Source organism: Ursus arctos, unplaced genomic scaffold, assembly GCF_023065955.2.
Source record: "Ursus arctos isolate Adak ecotype North America unplaced genomic scaffold, UrsArc2.0 scaffold_27, whole genome shotgun sequence".
Classification (NCBI taxonomy): Eukaryota; Metazoa; Chordata; class Mammalia; order Carnivora; family Ursidae; genus Ursus; species Ursus arctos.
In genome coordinates, this window is record NW_026622952.1 from 28,794,701 (window position 1) to 28,815,342 (window position 20,642).

General features: G+C 41.6%; 1 long non-coding RNA gene across 1 annotated transcript; it reads right to left on the bottom strand.

Annotated features, from left to right (window-relative positions):
* Positions 1-204: 204 nt before the first annotated feature.
* Positions 205-17,550, bottom strand: LOC113262054 (uncharacterized). The gene is made up of 4 exons (XR_003318593.4): positions 17,181-17,550; positions 16,620-16,711; positions 3,999-4,088; positions 205-1,336 (listed from the first exon to the last, which is right to left on the bottom strand). It is a non-coding gene; the product is annotated as an uncharacterized LOC113262054 (long non-coding RNA).
* Positions 17,551-20,642: the final 3,092 nt, after the last annotated feature.

Here is a 20,642-nt window from a genome sequence, read left to right on the forward strand (position 1 = left end):
GTGTATTCAAATGTTTTGAACAATAATACAGGTTCATGACAAAGATGGTTTTTATTACAACTTTATAAATCTGTTTCCATAACGGGTGAGGAGAGACATGATAATCTGTAAGAAATATACATACGCAGATGTTATTCTATCAATGAAGATTGAAAAATTCAACTATGATTTTATAATCTTATGAAGACTTTAAAAAGGATTTATTTTTTATTTATTTATTTTTAAAGATTTTATTTATTTATTTATTCGATAGAGATAGAGACAGCCAGAGAGAGACGGAACACAAGCATGGGGAGTGGGAGAGGAAGAAGCAGGCTCATAGCGGAAGAGCCTGATGTGGGGCTTGATCCCATAACGCCGGGATCATGCCCTGAGCCGAAGGCAGATGCTTAACCGCTGTGCCACCCAGGCGCCCCAAGACTTTAAAAAGGATTTAAATGAGATTTTAGGGAGGTGATCTGGTTAAGAGTCTTAATCCAAGATAACTTTACCAATGGTAGTCTATATATTGTAATAGGAGTTATGGGGACTCCTATCCACATTCCCAGGCCTCACCTTCCTTCTGAGGAGTGAGCCTTCCTTCCAGAATCTCATGGAGATCTCTGCCAGGGAGCTTTTTCTGGCATGCCTAGACTCGAGAAGCTGATCCTCCTGGAGCAGCTTATGGCCATGATGGATAGGAACTGGGGGACAAATAACACCTCTTACGGAGAAGGACTTCTGTGTGTATCTGCACCATCTCCCCGAAGGTCCTAGCAGTAACGGGCTTCTTACCACGCTCTGTGTTAACACCTTCCCCTTTCTGCCTCACTTCTCTGTGCCCTACAGTCCCTTCCTGAGATCACGTCCCAGATCAACCATGATCCCTACGTCAGCATCTGTTTCTAGCAAACTCCCCAAACCCCAAAATCCCCTCTGCTCCAGAACCTTAAGGAAATAATATATAATAATGTTTTCAAAATGACTCATGGGCTGTTCCCTCAGGGGCAGGGAGACAGACTACATAGCACTTAAAATCACCTGACGTTATGTCATTCTATTTCCAAATACAGAGCAATAAGTGTTTGCACACATTTTAATGGGACTTTCTCTCTCCTATTTGATGCGACTCCAAGGAAAGAAGAAAAGTCTGTATGGCCCTCATCCCGACCCCGCGGCTCCTCCATCAGCTGCCCCTTGTCGCTTGGGCGCACACAGAAGACGGGGAGAAGAGAAACCACAAACCAAGTGTGGCGTTGACTAATGTAAGTCTTCGGCTTCAAGTCCTCCGTGTTGACGGCTCAGTTTCTGTGAGCTGGTTGGTGCCGGCTCTGTCCTCTCCATTCTCACCTTCTTCCTGAGGAGGAAAGGCAAGGATTTGAATTGTTCCGACTGCAGGCTGTCCATCAAAGCCACTAGGGGTAGTGACTCATCGGTGAAGCAAATACGGCCTTTTGTCCATTTGTCATTTGGGCAGATGGGGCTTTGTATTTCATTGCTTTAGTGAGTTCTGAGACGGGAGCAAAAGAGCAGGCTTGAGAGCCTCCTTGATTCAGGAATATTTAGACCTGACTAGTATAGGAAAAATAAAATACTTCCACACGATTCAACTTTACTCACTGGGGTTCTACTCTGGCACAAAATCCTAGTTAATAAGAGAGTACCGTGTTTCCTATGTTGCCGCAATTGTACCTACAGGGCCTTTTGAGAAGGAAGCGTGCCTAGCCAAGGCAGGAATCAGGGGATTTCAGTACTCTTGGAGTCCCGTCTTAATGCAACTCCTGCATAAGATCAATCTCGCATTTGCTGGAAACGTAGCAGCCGGGGTGACTTCATTTGTATAGACTAGACCGATTAAGGGAGTCTAGGCTAAAAATAGGCCTTATTTACTCATTCCTTTTTAAACACATCCAAACCCTGGCCACTAATAGGCCACTCAGATCACAAGAGGCAAAGGAAAATAAACCTAACAAAAATTACACCGAGGGAAAGGGATTATTTTATACTCCACAATCCAGAGCATAGCAGATATCAGCTAGGATTGTCCATCTGTAGGCATCTCCACGTGCTACAGGGAAGATTTCTCAGAGAGTATTCATTCTCATTCATTGTACATATGCTATCGACTACTTATTGAGCACAGTGCAAAAAATTATAAAATTAAGTGCCTGCCTTAACAGAGCTCACACCAGCCTGGCCTCATTGTAGTAACAAAGTAAAGAATCCGGAGAGGAAAGAGCTGTTTCAAATATAAAAGATGACTTTTAAGCAGAATCCACAATGATGAACGCACATTGAAGAATTTAACTCATTCGCATGGCAGAAAGACATGAGGAAATTCCGTTGGATCTAGGTTTTGGCTCCAGTGCTTCTCAGTTCATCACATAGAGCCAAGGAAAGCCACTCTTTTCTCCCACATGACCTGCATTGATTGCTACTGGCATACTTCCTAGAGCCTTCAGGTGAAATAGCCTTAAGATGAATCCAGCACTGTGCAGAGTAGAGAGAAGAAACAAAAAATCTGAGGCCTGGTTGCCATCCCTGTTTTGTGGGGTTAAATGCTTCTGAAGCCTGCACCCCTCATGGATGTCCTCTTATTGGAGATCCTACAGAAGGTACACTAGTGTTGTAGGGGTTTCTGCTTTTTCCAGATACAAATAGTGAATGGACTTAAAAATTCACATTAGAGTTATAGTTAGGAGTCCCCAGGAACTGGAAATTATTTGGCATGGGCTTATTTGGTCATCCAGTGTTGAAGGCAGTGGCATCTACATAGTTATGGGAACGTGCCTGTCCATGGGACGCAGGGGTAAACAGCTTAATCAAATATCATCTGAAGTACCCATCAAAGGTGAGGATTTGAGGGGCCGAGTTGCCACTGCCAAGAAACAGCATTCGTATCATGCTTTTATTGACGCAGAAAAGATTAAAGATGAAGGACAATGATGATCTCAATTATTCAAATTCATGACTCAATGTATAGACTAAATCTCCGGGGCTTCCTCCAATGGCCGAATGAATCTCTCATCTTTCCCTGAGTGTGGAAATAGCTGAAAAGCAAACGTGGTATGTGTTTCTGCACTTGTGGATTTCCACACCAGTGTGCTTTACAACCTTTGAAGAAATCTGATGAGAGAGCCAGGGCCATGGTTGATAGTAATAGAACTACTAGCACCACAATGGGGTTATCTGGGATGGATTTAGAGGAGTAAAGGAATTCAGGCATGGAGCTCCAACGACCTTTCCATACCAGGTGAAGTCACTCCTTTCTACTTTATAAGAGTTTGTTCCTGCCTTGTTTCAAGACTTAGAATCTCACTGGCTGGAGGGAATTATATTTCAATGGGAAGCCAGTTAACCTCATCATCACACTGTATTATGTCTAAATCTACAACTAAATTAGATTCCATCACACTGGGGGCAGAGGACGAGGAGGAGGGATTACATAGTCAAGACCAGTAGGATGTCATTTACCCACCACAAGAACTGGAGCATTTTCCTAACTCATATCAGGAAGAGTCTGGGGAATGCATCTATGCTAGCTTGAACAAAGGGGGAAAATATAGTTTCAGATTCAGCTGGATTTATCCCTAGGAGTGCCAGAATTCTGGATTCAGTGTGGCTTTAACAGCTGGAAGTAATGATAATGGTTTGGTTGAGTGATAAAATGAAGTCTCAGGTGGCTCTTGCTAAATCAAACTGAGAAGGCAGAAAATGTTTGGAATGAAATCAGTAAAGAAATCCAAAGGTATTGGGAGAGAAAATACGTTGGAGTAAATTTAACATATGTGGCTAACTTCTCCTTACCTCCCTTTGTCCAGAGAGGGCTCTGAAGACAGAGCCTCCGTCAGCGCCTTGGTAGCTGCTCTGCAGACTGCAGAGCCAGCAGGCTAGAGTTCGCTGGAGGAAGACACCACAATTGAAATGACTCCCTGATTTCAATGGACAAGGAAATTTCCTGGGGTGACAGAAGCCAAGTTGTCACACCTCGTCTCCCAAAGTAAGATGGATGTGCTTACCATAATAAGCATCAGGCATTGCGTGGTTGGTCAGCAGAGTGTTCTGCTCTGGTCTGCAAGGTCCGTGATGTTGGTGGATAATCTGAGATTCTGAGAATGAAAACAGATGGTGAACCCATTGAGGTCCTGCTTGATTCGTATACCTGAGCAAGGACAGGTCAAGTGAGCAAAGCTCTGGCTTGGACATGATCATAATGTCAACTCTTCCTTTGATTCCATACTCAAAGTCCTTTGACTGAAGAAGCCAAGAGTGCATAAGAAAAGCTTTGCAATAGCAACCCAATAATATTTTTTGAGTCTCCTGATTAGTCTTTCTCAAGGGACTCTATGGTTATTTTAAGAATAACCAGAAGAAGGAAAAGGGAGATACCTACAACTTTATGGTCAACATAGCACTGATTCCTTGTGGGCTAGCCTCCTGTGACTCTCTTTGGATATTGCTTTAGCCACATGTTTACAGCAGTCAAGGCTGGGAGGTACTGAGGAAGTGGACTCAGGCTGCATGTTCTAGACCCCAGGCCCCTGATCACACAAGGGTAGGAACTTGGGGAACAGTGATCTGCTTTGTTACACTCTAAGGCTTGAACAAGAGCCTTTGATCCTGCCAGGGGAGACGTTGGTACTTTTCCAATCATGGAGACTAAAAGGCTCAAAGTCTGAAAGCCAGCGTACCTTTCCTAATATCATTTGTTGGGTCCTGTAAGATCTATCTCTGCTATTCCAGAATTCACGGGCCACAGAAGATCACACACTTGCTGTTGCTTTTACCCTTTGAGTTTCTCTAGTGAATGGTGTCTCCAAAGACCTGGTGTATATAGTCTTAGATCCTTCACCCTTGTATATATATAAACACACATTTATATATATATATACACATACATATAATATATACATGTATATATATATGTAAAAATATATATGTAAAATACATAAATGTGTATATATATGTGTGTGTATATATATATATATATAAAGGTGTGTGTGTGTATATATATATATATATATATATACATATGTGTGTGTATATATATATATATATATACATATGTACACACACACACACACACACACACATATTTCCCCTAGGAGCAATGATTCAGTATTCACTAATGCAGTGCTATTATCATTGTTAGGAATAGCTAAGTGGAAGCTTTTGGAGTTGTTCCTGCCCCCAATGGGAATAAATCAAAGGCATTACCACAGACCTGGTGAAATTACAAATATTTGCAATATCATTTAAGGCTTGAAAGATGTGGGAGTAGAGATTCTCATCACTTTCATAGTTAGCTGTCCAGTTCAGCTAGTAAAAAAGACAGATTGATCACAGAGAATGACTATAGCTTATCAGAAGTTTAATCAAGTGGGGATTCAATATTGCAATTTTGTACAAGATGTGGTCTCTTCATTGGAACAAATCAATATGGCCCTTCCTAAGCACCCATTGATTTGACAAATGCTTTTTTTCTCTATCTCCAAAAGCAGTAAATAGCAGAACTTTGTTTTCATTTGATAGAGACAGCTGTACATCTTCACTGCCTTGTCACAAGGTTATATTACCTTTCTGGTTCTGTGTCTCAAGTCATTCTGCAAGGATAAGTAATTACCCCATCAGTGCTCAAGACATCATACCGGCCATCACCCTACTGACATATAGAAAACCTAGCAGGATCCCTATTACCTTGTAAGATACATGAGTACCCAACCCGGAAAATAAATGCCACAAAAGTGCAAGGATCTTTCACTTCCATAAGGTGTACAAGAGTCCTTTGACCTAAGGCAGTTCCTCTTTGATTTTGAAAGAAAAATAAACCATAAATCTGTGAGCTGTACTGATCCATATACAGTGGCCCTAAACAACTGCTGGTTTGGCCCAAAGAACTAGAATGCTCCCCTACTGGTGGAGACTGCAATGCAAGCAACCCTTACTTCTGGCCCTTATGGCTCAGTGGGTCCTACAGATGCTGCATAGACCCTGTGCTGAGGGCAATAGAGGGAGCTCTGATTATTTTGGAGACTCATCATGCCTTTGCTATAAATAAATAGCTCTTGACTTGCCTCTGAACCCTACTACATGGTGAAGGCCTGACTATAACATCTCATAGGACCATTGAGATGGCTGCTCAATATTGGCCGAATGTTCTCTGACTCACCGTGTCATAAATTTTGGTATTCATAGTGGTTGAGTTTTACACTTAATAAATATGTGAACTTGGGCAAGTTTCCTTTTAGTGCTTTGGGTTCCACATTAGCCAGCAGTTGGTGATAGTAAATACTCCACAATGTTTTGTTGGGATTAAATGGTTTGTAAGACTACAAACAACAGTGTCTGGCACATAATAAGGGCTTATTAAATACTAACTGTTATGGTTATTGTTCTCCTTTGAGGAATGGGACCTGTCACCCACTAGAGCCCAGAGTTGTAAGGATGAGTCATTAGGAATGATGATGGTTCACTCTTGCACCCAAACCAATGTGTTCTTCACAGAGGGGACCACAGCACCATATAAAGGTTTCAAATTCGGTGTATGTAACTTGTCCTGGAAGATGGGATCCCGTCCTCACAGAGTATTGCTCCTGAGCTCGTGCTGCAATGCCTGCAGCTGTTAATTCCAGTGCTTGTGCAGCACCTTCCTCGTTAACGTCTTGCTCACCCCACGTATGGGCAGAGTGGTACTCCCAGGTATGGAATGTGTTGCCTCCAGAATGAGAACACCTACCACGGGCTGTGATTTGTTCCAATTCAAAATGCAAGAGTTTGCCTTCTCCTATGAAGGGAATATCCTGACATGTTCTTGACCACTGGAGCCCCCAAATCTTTACTGGAGTGACATGTCTCTGAATGTTCACAGGGTCACTCTCCTGTCCTCTGGAGCACAAGTGTCTCCACAAGCTCTCCTTGCTCATTCTGCCAGATTAGCCTGATGTCACTGGCCAAATGGATCCGTGTGATATTTTGTGGAATATCCAAAAATCTAGATCTCTACAGACCATATTATGGCAGGGTGGGATTGTCAAGAAAGCCTTAGAGAAAACTGCGAATGTACAACTGCATTTTTTCCAAGAGAAAGCTAATGGTTCCTGCTCTTCTCTGTTGATTGGGAAAGAACTTCTGTATTAGTTAAGTCACTAGCTACATGCCATGTGGCTGAGGCCATATTCATCGGCTCTAGCAATGATGCTACTGCTATCATGGCAGCTGGTCAGCCTACTACTTGAGGTCTATAATCATTCTCCAGGATCCATCCATTTCCTGCAGGAGCCAGCCTGACAAATAAAATGGAGTTGTAGTAGACATCGGCACCTCTCTGTCTTTAGATCTGGAAAGGTGGCACTATTCTGTTACCTTCCTGGTATATTCTTTCCATTTACACTCTTGACTGGGGCGGGGGCCAATGTCAGAGATTTTCCCACTATCATAGCTCCTACTACACAGGATAAGAGCCCATTGTGAAGGTTACTCTGATTTTCAAGCAAGTCAAATATATTTATATACTTGGGAACTTTAGAAAAGATCTTTGGGTGGATTTATAGACCCATAGTCTCAATTTAGGTTGGATTTATTCTGGGAGTCCACTTATTACCAGGACCCCATATGTTCCTATGATAATAGGGGGGCCAAGGGGATAATTTAGTTATCTGGGTATCCATATCAACTCAGACCTGTGTCTAATAGTCCTTGAAATGACTACTATTGCCCTTTTCTCAGTGAACAGTTACGTGAGTAAATTGTTTTAGGTTCTTCTGGGGAACAAGTGGAGGATTGGTTACAGCATACATTTCCCGTGTTGTTGTAGGGTCTTGCCTCCTGTGGACACAGTTACCTCTTCAGTTAATGGCTCCTGGCTTTGAAAACTGTCTTGGGATTGTGGCTTTTTACAAGGAGTGACAACCTGCTATCTCCTGCTCATCCATTCTTGCTTTCTTTTGATTATATATGAAATAACACTCTCATGGGTCGCACGTGTATTTTTCTGCTAAGGAACCCGTGTTCTGTTCATCATCTCCATACCTCCCCATGAAGCAAACCCCATCAGCTGCCACTCTGACCTGGATGGTTGTTTTGATCACGGTGAATCCCTGCCTCCCAGATTCTGGTATTTAAAAGCCACTAGCTTCATTGCTTTAGGCCTTCACATCTCTGTGGCTTTCAATGAGGCAAGTTCTATTATAGCTTCTCCTCTCTCAGCCCGGCCTGCATAGGGCACTCACTACTGACTCTTAGTGAGGCTGATACCAGTGTGATCACCTAATTCTTGAGCCTCTGATTCTCCTGTGTCCTCTGAGAATTCCTCCGTTGGAGGAGAGGAAGGAGGGGACAAAAATGAATGGTTTGCTGGCCTCACTCAAGCATGGTCACATTTCTGAGCCTTTTTGTCACTTCTCTACAATCCACCATAGCAATTCAGTAATTTCAGTTGTGTTCATCGTGCACCATTGCTGTCTCCAGGCTGCTAGGAGCCATCCCAGAAGCAGGTGTGCATCATCCCCTGGGGTCCTTGGCAGGGTAGTAAGTCCCATATCATAAGAGGATGCCCTAAGTCAATCGACTCTCCCTTGTCTTCTTTTCCAGTCCCCTTGATCAAGAAACCTCTGAATCCAATCCCTCAAGGACTGCTCTGACGCTTGCCATCCCAGACTGCTGCCGGCATGTGCTGGTTAAGTCTTCTTTTGTGGTGAAGGCTCTTTATCCTTTTAGGAGCTAGCATATTCGTGGCTGGGTTATGCTGTGCCTTAACTATAGTGATAGGCAGTATCCTGAAAGAACCATTGAGGATCTGCAGGGGAGCAGCTCTGTGCTTTCTTTCTCCACGGGGGTAGGACTAGTTCTTGACCGGGGGAGGGGGGGTGGCTCACCGCTGTAGGCTCGGAGGGTTCAAAAGACTCTGGATGTTGATGGGGGAGGCTGTGCATGCATGGGAACATTCTATACTTTCCACTCAATTTTTCTGTGAACCTAAAAGTGCTCTAAAAAATGAAGTTTAAGAATTAAAAAAAAAAAAAGGCTTGGGAACCTAAATCTCAAGAGACATCTATCCAGATGCCCTCATCTCAGGGTCAGCATTCCAGGGCCACCTAGCAGGGCCCCAAGCTTGCTAGGACAGACCTGCTTTGGCCAAGACTTCAATTGTCTTTGAAGATGAGTGACTATCATGTTAGTCCTCGGTTTTGTCTTAGGCCTTCTCTCCTCTCCCAAGAAAGAAAATTGGCTTTTTTAAGGCTACCAACGAGGACATTGGTCTTTACACTTGACTCTCAGTCATTTGTTAAATAGTGTCAGCTTCTCATTGGGAAGAACATTGCACTGACTTAATGGCCACCAACCATTCCACTGTTCTTCTGTATACTGTTTCCTGTTCCTGTTAGATTCACCAGTCGTGACATTTCCTTCTGCAAGAATAGTCTCCCTAGTCACGTCAGTGACTCTTTAGTAATTGGGCTGCCTCTTTGTGCCAGGGGTCTATTCATGGCTCACACACCACTGGGATGGTGTCCTTGTCATCAGACAGGTCATTGGTGAGCCAGTCTTGGAACCATACCTATCCTGCCAGCTGTCTTGGACTACTCTTGGAGTCTGTTGGGTTCTTGGGAAGCAGACACTGGGATGGAGACAGAACTACAGAGGGCTTTTGTGAGAGGAAAAGGGAGGAAGCAAGGTTGTCCTGAAGGAGCTGTAAGGCCTTGATGCGCCTGACAAAATCTCAGCGCTGCCAGTGGGGAGGTCCAGAGCCAGGTCTGATGAGGGCTTTGTACCTCAGCCTTGCTCTGTCATCAGTCATCATATGGGACCATCCTGAAAAGAGTGTGACCTTGGTGCAAACGCTGTCTGCTAACCACATTCTTCAAACTGAATCCCGTATTAAAAAAGGATCTGAGAGATTCAGCCCCACTTCTTCCACACATGTTCCATATGAATTCAAGTAGTGAAATGTGGGAATGAGGTTGGTCTGCAGTTTGTATAATGGAGCCGAACACTGCTTCTCCAGCATGAGAGCTTGCTGGCATAGTGGCTTCAAAATAATAAATCATTTTAGCTTCAGTTTCTTCGTAAGGTACAAAGCGCAATGTGAGTCCATGTTACAGTGACACTTCAGATATTTGTTTCATTTCATCTTATTTCTCCATCATACAATTGAGATCAAATTATGGATCTAATCTGGAAAAGATGTGGAGTAATATGGAATACTACGATGCTACTTTTCATGTGTACTTTTCAAAGTGCTTAGATAAACAGCATCTCATTTGGCCCACAGAATAACCCTATCAAGTAGACAGAACAGTGTCAAAAATTCTCTTGGTCAAATTTTATGGGTATCCCATAACCTCTAAAGATATTTTCATGACATGAGAAAATTAAAAGAAAAGATTACCACATGACCACAGGGGCCCTTAGCTGCTCTAGAAGTGGTCCAGGGTCTACTAATTAAAAACTGAAGTACCAGCACATTCTTTTCATCTTTTTGACACACAAGGCACACTGGTTTCAGGCGTATGACATAGTGATTTGTCTTCACATTAAGCTGTGCTCACCAGCATATTCTTAGTGACATTACTCTCACTTTTTTCAGCTTTTGTCATGACTTTAAGTTTATATGAATTTGATGAATTTAAATGTAAATGATATTATTTGTTGGCACTCGAATTCTAACCTTAATATATAAAATACAAAAGATTAGAAAATTTGATAAGAGATAAAATTCACCAATTACAATACAGATTTTAAATTTCTATTATCATCCGATCTTTATTTAGGTACATTTTTACATTACTGCAAATACGTGTAAATGTAATTTTTTACTTTTCTTTTTTTAAAACTTTACACTGTTTCAAAGCATTTTTAAGATCTATAATTCTATAATCATCAATACTATAGTTTTCTTTTTAAGATTGTATTTATTTATTTTAGAGAGAGAGAGCGTGTGCGCGTGAGTGGAGAGAGGTGGGGTGGGGGGAGGGAGAAGGAAAAAAAAGTTTGAAGCAGACTCCCCATGGAGTGCATGGGGCTCGATCCCATGACTCGAGATCATGACCTGAGCTGAAACCAAGAGTTGGACCCTTAGTGACTAAGCCACCCAGGCACCCCCATTACTATAATTTTTAATGACAGCCTACTATTATAGCTAGTGTTTTAAAATGTTTTAAACATGGTTTAAATGGGCATTTTAAAAATGAATTTCATGGCAGATAGACATCTGGGGACATATAAGGTAAAAAAGGCATTTTCAAATAATATATTCCCATTTCTAAAAAACTGAACCAAAAACATGTGGTTAAAAATCATTTATAATGTAGTTGTTCCTGTGAGATTTTAGCATTCTCATTGACCTTTCAGCCTGAATCTAAAAACAGAAGACTTTATCAGAGGTTTAGCCTGTAGACCTATTTTTAGATGTACAGCGTCATGACCTACACTTAATACAAATCAAACACAAAGAGTTGAAAGTGGGAAGCTTCTTTGCAGAAATTCCTTTGGGGCTATATCCTGCCTAAATTCTACAAGAAGAATTCCCACAGAAATCAGTAGGAGATTAAAATAAATGTCAATGGCAGGATACAGTCCAAATTATGAACAAAATCTTTAAACTTGACAGGTGAATTGTTTTTCAGAATGATTGGAATTTGGAGGCAATATTTTCATGAGGGAAAACCAACATTTGGCCGTAGATAAATTTGTACACAGCATTTCGTATCGTAGAGCCTTATCTATGGGAATAATGCCCACCCAGTTTTATGACATTGGTTTCTACCATTTAAAAAAAAATTAACAGTTTTTTTTTTAATTATTTATTTATTCGAGAGAGAGCAAGCACAGGGGAGGGGCAGAGGGAGAGGGAGAAGCAGACTCCCAGCTGAGCAGCGATCCCTATGTGGGACTAGATCCCAGGACCCTGGGATCACGATCCAAGGTGAAGGCAGACACCCAATAACTGAGCCATGCAAGTGCCCTGGTTTCTACCATTTTGAAGGGAAGTTTCTAGATGAGGCATTCTGATTTTTCATTAGTGGGTCAATTTCCAATATGCTTTTATTTTAAGTAGGACAGACTATATATAAAGTGGAAAAAATGTATTTCTAACCTTCCTTGCTTAACCACATTATTTGAAAATTATTATGAAACAAATTATAGCACAAGTGAAAGATTCAAAGATAAGATTGGGCAATGTGGAGCTTGAAGCCCTTCGGCTACAAAATGTTGCAACGAGTACAAATGAATACAGAGTGTTCAAGTTGCCTAGCTTATCATCCGAAACACTTGAATCGAGGTTGTATACAAGTCAGGTTTTGCATTCATTATTAACCTTTGCCCTAGTATGTCACATAACAAGTGCACAGCCTTAGATACATAAGCCTCTCTGAGTCACTGTTTCCTTTTTTGAGAAAAGAGGGTAACAATGCCTTTCTGTGACATGAGGATGAGATTCAAGAAGAGCAACATAAACATAGAAGGGTTTTCTCTTCTAACAGCTAGAAAGCAGGAGTTAGGCAATCGTGGGCAATGACTCAGCATTCCAGGGATGACAGGACTAGCTGCCCTGGGCATCTGGCGTCCTTTCCTTCCCATGATAAGGTGGCTGCCACAGCTCCAGATATTGTGTCTTTGTTCAAGGCTGGTTGTGGGGGAAAGGAATGTGTCACTGATGCCCCTTTCATAAAAAAGTTAAATAAATAAATGAAAGATTTCCGAGAAGCTCCCTTGCATCCATCAACATGTGTCCTGTCTGGAACTGTACCAAATGACCGAGCCTAGCTCCAAAGGAGACTGGGAATTAGAGTGGAACATTTTTGGCACAAGCAAAATTGGACTGTATAACCCCTTATAGAATGTATTTTAATGATCTTAGAGGTACTTACAAAAATTGCAATAATGTTTTGGATAAAGATGGGCCCAGAGCAGACGCCCACTAACCTCCATGAGACCCATACTCATGCTTGTTTCGTTGACTCCTGTAAACGTCGCTGTAGAGCGTGAGCTGTACCAGAGCGCTGCCCTAGCACTGGGTGGGCGCTGCCCTAGCACTGGGTGGGTGCTGCGGAACGTGCGGCCAGGAAATACAAGTGGCAGAATCAGTAACATTCATTTCAATGAAGGTATTCAATTCAAACAACATTAAGTAAGTGCCTATTGTGTTCAAATTCTGTGCTAGGGGCTCTAAGAAGTATAGTGATTCTAAGGATATACTGAAGAGGACTATACTTCGATGGGCGGGTTAACTCGAGTCCAGCCAACTGTAATACCAAGCCCGTATACGTGTTAAGAGCATAATTAGAGATTTCAATGAAGCACTGAAGAAGTATATAAAGCAATAGCAATTATTTTCCCTTAGAAATTAAGTGGAGAGTCAACTGGAAGATTGTTGAAGAACGGAAGGCCGAGGGGGATCTAAGAGGAAAGGACCAGCTTCTACAGCGGCAAGGATGTCAATGACAAAGACAAGACCTCACAAAGTAACTTGTGTCTACTTGCAAGTGAAAGAACAGACTCATGAATGAGTCTTTGGAAAGCGGTGACAACGGTGGTTTTGATTATTTAACAATTCAAAAGAAAGAACATAAACAGGACTTCTTTTATGAAGTTAAAAGATTCTAGCATGAGGATACCACAGAAGAATATGGAAATTAAGTGAGATATCTAGTCTACTGGGAATAAAGAGTACTTGGTTGAAATGGAAGCAATTTTTTTTTCCCTGTGAGACCTAAGATCTTGAACAGTAAAAAAATAAGAAAAAAAAAATAAGTACCAGGGGAAGAATGATACTGCCTCTGATTAACTTTAGAAACTGGGCACAGATTGAATTTGTTATCAAGGAGGCTGTTAAGAGAGCCCCCAAATAAATCAATTTGGTTCCAAATTTACCTAGGTTGAAAATGGTCTGATCGAAAATTGTTTCCCATACTGTGTGGAATGAAAGCCTCTCTCTAAAGCATGTTGGCATTGCTACATTAGTTTCTTTTAATACCAGTTTCAGCAAATATTTTAAGATGATTGAGGCATGAAAATCTGTTTGAGATTAAAAACCTGCTGTTAGCCCAAGGAATGTAATAGTAAATGAAATGTCAGGAAGAATTCGATGTACATGTTTGAGCTTGTAGAACAACTGTGTTCAAAGGAAATGAAACTGAAAAAAAATTGGTTTCAATATGGCCAATACACGACTAGATTAGATAGTTTATAAAAACCTCTTGTTCAGTGTCTGCATCATAAAATTGTTTCTAAATAAGTATACATTCCCTTTCTATGATGCTAAGAGCTAATATTTATTGAGCATTTACTATATTGTGCTAATTACATTACACATTTTCTTATTTAACTTCACAGCAACCCAAACAGGTAGAAACTATTTTTAATTCTCGTGTAGCAATGAGGAAACTGTGAAGTGGTTGTAAGTTTGTGGTCACACAGTTATTAAGCAGAAAGGTAAGACTGGACCCACGATTCTTTCTCACTCTCTCACGTACTATTTCTGTTGTTTGGATTCACCAGGTATGTTTAAAAAAAGAGGAGGTGGAGGGGAGAACTTGTGTGATTGGCATATCCTTGGTATTAATATCCGTGATTCTGTCTTATTCGAGTTATTAAGTTTAAACTAACGTATTCTCAGCTCTGTAAAGAAAGTCTTCCATTAAACGTTTAGACATAATTCGATACCCACTTTCCACCATTGAATAAGTTTACCTCTGGCAAGGACTCATTGTCAGTAGGTGAAAAGATTTTGTGTATTCTGCTAGGGAACTATTAAATGTGTTCTATGTTACAATAACTAAAAGAATTTAAGAAATACATTACGGTTCTAGGACTCAGGTATGTATGTTCCCTTTTATATATTCTCTTTAACGTTTAATGAGGAAATCTTTTGTTTGAGTTTCTTTCTTTGAAAGGGAACATTCATCTCCTAAAGTTATAAATCTGACTATTGTTGTACTCCATGTAACAAAAGATTTGAAACGAAACAAATGCAAACACAAATAAGATACTGCACTAAAATGGAGTCTAGGTTTGAATACTGTTATTTATCATTTTTACTTTATTTTATTTTATTTTTTAAAGATTATTTATTTGACAGAGACAGCCAGCGAGAGAGGGAACAGAAGCAGGGGGAGTGGGAGAGGAAGAAGCAGGCTCCCAGCGGAGGAGCCTGATGTGGGGCTCGATCCCAGAACGCTGAGATCACGCCCTGAGCCGAAGGCAGACGTTTAACGACTGCGCCACCCAGACGCCCCTGTTATTTATCATTTTTAATGGCATTATGCTGCAATTGCATTGATAGAAATAGGACCATCTCTCACTAAATAACTGTTTTTATGGTTTCCATGAGCTATTCCTCCTTCACACAGAGCATGGTCCTGGGGAACTCTGTAAGAGGGACCAGTCTTGAGAATGGTTCCTGTTGCCAGTGGATTTGGGGCACAGAACAAAGAGACGTAGAGACCTGTGGGGAGAAGGAGAATAAGCTGGAAGCTAGGAAATGTCTGAAAATTTAAGTCTGTAAATTCAGACAGTGCAAACACAGGAGCCCAAGTTAAAGTATGTTAGAGAGCATCTATGAGCCAATTTGGAAAGTTGAGCCCAGAAGATTCCCCTTGGGCACAAGATATGAGGTAAGGATTCTTTTACAACTCGGCAGCAGTAGGTCTATACTCTGGGAAAGAGATCAATTTTAGACATTCAAAGTTACAAAAGTCTCATTTTCATGACAGAGTGTCTCAACAGTGGACAGTTCAGCTAATGGGATAATTTAACCAAGGAAGGAATTTATCCAAAACATTCCTGAAGGACTGATATAAGAAACTTTTTACTGAGGCAACAAAACCAGAATTTATTAAATTGTACCATGGACATTCTATAAGCAAATCTAATATTAAAAGTACTAAAGGGTTTTTTTTTTTTTTCCAGCAATGTCCACGGGGACTTTTATTCCTTGACCTCACTTTGCCCCTAGATCTAAAATTCATACAAATTAAGTGGTGAAAGCTGACAAAATGTTTGAATTACCTTAAAATGACACATTATGAATTTAAAGCAGAAGGAGGGAAGATGAGCTAACATTTGCCTAAAGTAGCAGATTCACTAATTGCAAGCTTAACAGAGAAAGTGTTTGCGAGAATAAAAATACTATAAGGAAATTACAATTTCAAGAAATTTCTTTATGATGTAAAAATCCTCAGTAAAAAAAAAATGGTATGAGATTTTGCCCCTAATGAGTTATTATACAGTAAAATAGAGAAGACTTTAGGACCCACTAATCACAGCTCCCGTATGCCGGGTGCGCGCTGCATGTCAGGTAGGGCATTTAGCTTGGTTTGGTGTGCGCTGTCACCTCTGGTCCTCACGTCAACCCCCCAGAGCAGCTGCGACTCCTCGCTGCACAGATGAAGGTGCAGATGCAGAGAAGAACCAGACTCAGGCAGGTTCTGTGATTCACCAGACCTCGGATTCGAAGTCCAAAACTTGAGCTTTGAGCACAGGATAGGTATGGCTCTTCATTCTGCTTTCCCCCCATGTTACTCATTGTTACATAAACAAGGAAAATATATATTCTAAGGGGGCATCCTATGAACCCTTGAATCATATATTATTAGATTGTGCTAAAAGCATACAATTGAAAGGAAATTTTGTATCATTACCTTTGAATACTTCAGGGTAAATTCTTTCAATGACTTTAATTTTGATGGAAGTGTTGGTTTCCCTTCTATAACGGCCTTCTTTCTCGTCCAGGCTTTAAGCAAATTGAGAAATAAGATAAAGAGTAATGTATATGGAAAATGAAAATGTTGCTAGCCCCCGTGCCCCCCCCCCAGCAAAAAAACAAAACAAAACAAAAATCCCCCAACAACTTACAAGGGCTAAATAAGCCTGGTAAGTGAACCCAGAATTAGACTTACCCACCCAGTCAAGGCATTAGGGACCACCAGTTTTAGGGGAAGGCTGGCCCTCCTGAGCAATAGAGAAAGTCTACAGCTGGGAGCTAATGGCTCTCAAGAGAGAAAATGTTGGGCTAGTTTTGCATGCCCAGTTCTTTCTTTAGAAATCTATCAATCAGATCAACCACTCCATCCCCACAGGGCAGAGTAAAGGGGCAGACAGGAGATTGGTTTTATAGTAATAGAATTACCTTCAGAGGAGGAAAACATAGCATTCCCTGTAACAGATTTGTTTGTTTGGTTTCTCCTTCCTCACTGGCTTACCTGCTCAGCCTGCGTGTGCTTAGGGGGAGTCCTCTGTCCAGGAGATGAGCATTCTAGCACGGCTGCTGCCACACGCGCGAGGCCATTCCTTACTCTTTCTGGAAGACCAGTCACTGCTCCGTCAGTATCCTCTGGGCACCACTCCAGAAAGCTCTGAAACGAGTTTGCTACTTTGTTAGTTAACCTACTCCAGGGTTACTCTAGGTAAGGTTGAAAATTTACTCACTATTTTTATTTTCCATCCTAAATTATGTCCAACCGTGCTTTCCAAGATAATGTGTCACTGGTTCTACAAGGACGTTTAATGACATTATTAAGAATAAAATATACAAATGCTAATAATAAAATACCAGAAAAGTTCAGTAGAAGCCCTCTTCTGCTGTCAAATTCACAGAGGGAAATGAAAGGCCACAGCTACTAAACTTAAAAGAAAGTAATGTTTAAAATTTAATTTTCTTGATGAGTTAAAAGTTAGAATTTAAAATAATTTTTCTTTTTAATTCTGCTAGAGGCTTTTTCTTAATTTATCTGGATACATGAGAATGGGGGGTATTTCTTCAGGACCTCATATATTTTATTAATTTAACACAAGGTATCTGATATGTCTCTCTTTCTAGAGTCCAAAGAGTTAATAGGGCATGCAGGCCTGTAACTACCCTGCGCCTGTATATACCAACTTAAAGAAAAGTGGGCAACCCTTGGGTCCTAGAACGTTTTCCCAAGTAAAAATCTCTTGAACTCATTATGTAATATTAACTAAAATTGTGGTAAAATCTCAGTTATTTCTAAATGGAAGGAGGCATATTAGTTAATCTATTGCTATGTGATAAATCACCCCAAAACTTAGTAGCTTAAAACAACAAACATATAATCCCACAGTTTCTGTGGTTCAGGAATCCAAGAGCACTTTCTCTGGTTGGGTCTTTCTCAGAGGCCCTCAGGAAGGTGCGTCCAGCTGTCCTCCAGGGCTGTAGTCAGCATTTCCAAACCCACTCAGGTGGGAGCAGGCAGCCTATAGCTTCTCAGCAGCCGTTGGCCGAACGCCTCAATTTTGTACCATGGGAGCCCCTCCAAAGGCTGCCAGAGTGTCCTCAGAACATGGCAGATGGCTTCCCTCAGAGCCAGTGGCCTGGGAAAGAGAAAAAGGAAGTGTGAAATTGTGCTTTCATTTCGTCCTAACTCCTGAGTCATGCACTGTATCTTCTGTCTTATTCTATTCCTTAGAAATGAGTCACTTGGGCGCCTGGGTGGCTCAGTTGGCTGTGTCCGACTCTTGGTTTTGGTTCAGGTCATGATCTCATGGGTCATGGGATGGAGCCCTTCCTTGGCTCCATGCTCTGGGGGGAGTCTGCTTAAGATTCCTTGTCTCCCTCTGCCCCTCCCCCCATGCACATACTTTCTCTCTCTCTCTCTCAAATAACTACATAAATCTTAAAAAAACAATGAGTGACTCAGTACAAGAATGACCTCAATAGAGAATATTACACAAAGGTTTTAATACTAGGAGGTAGGGAACATTGGGGGCCATCTTGGGGCCTGGCTCCCCAAAACAAGTGATAGAAATAAAAATTCTTAATTTTTATTCTCGCCAAGATACCACTGGTCAGTCCATACAAAGTCAGTAGAATCTATGACTTGTTAATTTAAATTTAATAAGGGTAAATCTCCAGCAAAAAGGTTTAATACACTGCACTTACCATTTCTGGTAGAGAAATCTGCCTAGGCTTCGAGTGCTGTGTTCTTGGCACTTCAGTGTTGCATAGACAATGAACTCTGGTCATACAGCTACTATGTAGCTTGTAGAAATACAGTTTTAATACTGCGCCACAGTGGCTAATGCTCTTGCCTCTTGCGATGGAGTTAAGCCCAAGAAATTCGCTTTTAGTGATGGCTTTCATCTTGTCCCCATATTTATTTCAACCAGAAAAATACATGCAACATTTTCCTGAGATGAAACTCCTGTGGATGTTTCTGAAGGCTTTGCCATATGCTCCTCAGGATACCATCTTTTCCTCTGCTTGTGGACTCTGGAAGTTTCTCAGTCAGGTTCCCACATACTATAGTGAGACCATTGAAAGCCCCCTACAGTGACTATGTCACCTTGAAACCTATCCTCTGTTGTTCTGAGTAGTTTCCATTTGAGCCTGTGGACATCCTCATACATCCAAGGTCCTTTTCTTGGTCCTGACTAGAGAGACTAATTCAGGGCAATTGATCATTGATCTATTGCTGCTCACCAAAGCCTGCCACCAACAGTGTGAAGATAGAACCCCAGAAGTACTCCACAGCATATGTGACACTTAGCTGCTTCGTAGTTTAAAAGCATCCATATCAGGGGCGCCCGGGTGGCTCAGTCGGTCAAGCATCCAACTCTTGATTTCAGCTCAGGTCATGATCTCAGGGTCTTGGGATCAAGCCCGCATCGGGCTCCCCACTGTCGTGGAGCTTCCTTGAGCTTCTCTCTCTCCCTCTGTCCCTCCCTCCTCTGCTCTCTCTCAAATAAATAAATACATCTTAAAAAAAATAAAATAAAGCTACTGTATCCAGGTCAACAAATTTACAGAAAAACTCCGGTTGTCTCTATAACTTCATTCTTGCCTCAGCTGTCCCGGAGCCCTGAGGGCTCTGCAGTGGCTCCCATCTGTTGTGGTTTTTGCATGTGTATATTATATGCAAGTGTATTTCAAGGTCAGGAAGCCATAACTTTGGTTCTAAACTGCCCGTGTCTGCTGACACCTTTCACTGTCTTGTACATCTTTGTCGAGGCCCCTCTAGATTTACCTCCATAGGAAGGTGCTTTCCCAAAGAGAAAGACACCATAATCTGCATTTATAGAGCCAGATGTGCCCTGAGCCTAAAGGGACTGGCTCATGCCTCAATAGTTGAAAACAGTCCAGTAGAAGCCATTACAAACCTCCAAGTATTCACTGCACAACTTAGGGTGAAGATTCCAAACCATACGTCTTAGCCCCAGTTAAGTCTCTCTGGGCATTTACTTCCTTCTTCTCCTCAGCTTTGTCGCCTTGCATCGCATTTCTCAGTTTCCAGCCAATACACCAAATGTCCTTAAGGTTCTCCCTCAAAACTGCAGGGCCCCATGATGATAGGGGACCTGCCCGGAAAAAAGCTGCTGCGATTGTGCCCTTTCTGCCCAGCCGCTGGTTCCCAAAGACAGAGATGGAAGGAAGCTGAGCGTGCCCCGCAGACATTTCACTGAGCTGTTTGAGTCTGTAAAGGGGCAGAAACAAGCTAGCGCTGGTTTCACTAATGGAATACCCTCGAGAGGAATAAAGTGTAGAAGTGTTCTCTTTAAACAAAAAAAATTCAGGCTCTCTCTCAGGCTGGAAGGAGAAAAACACCTCTCGTAGACTACACATGTGTTGAATGTTCTTGTAAAAGTGTAGCTATTGCTTTGTAACACTAGTATTTCCTCTGTGGGATTTGAGGAAGAGATGAGCACAG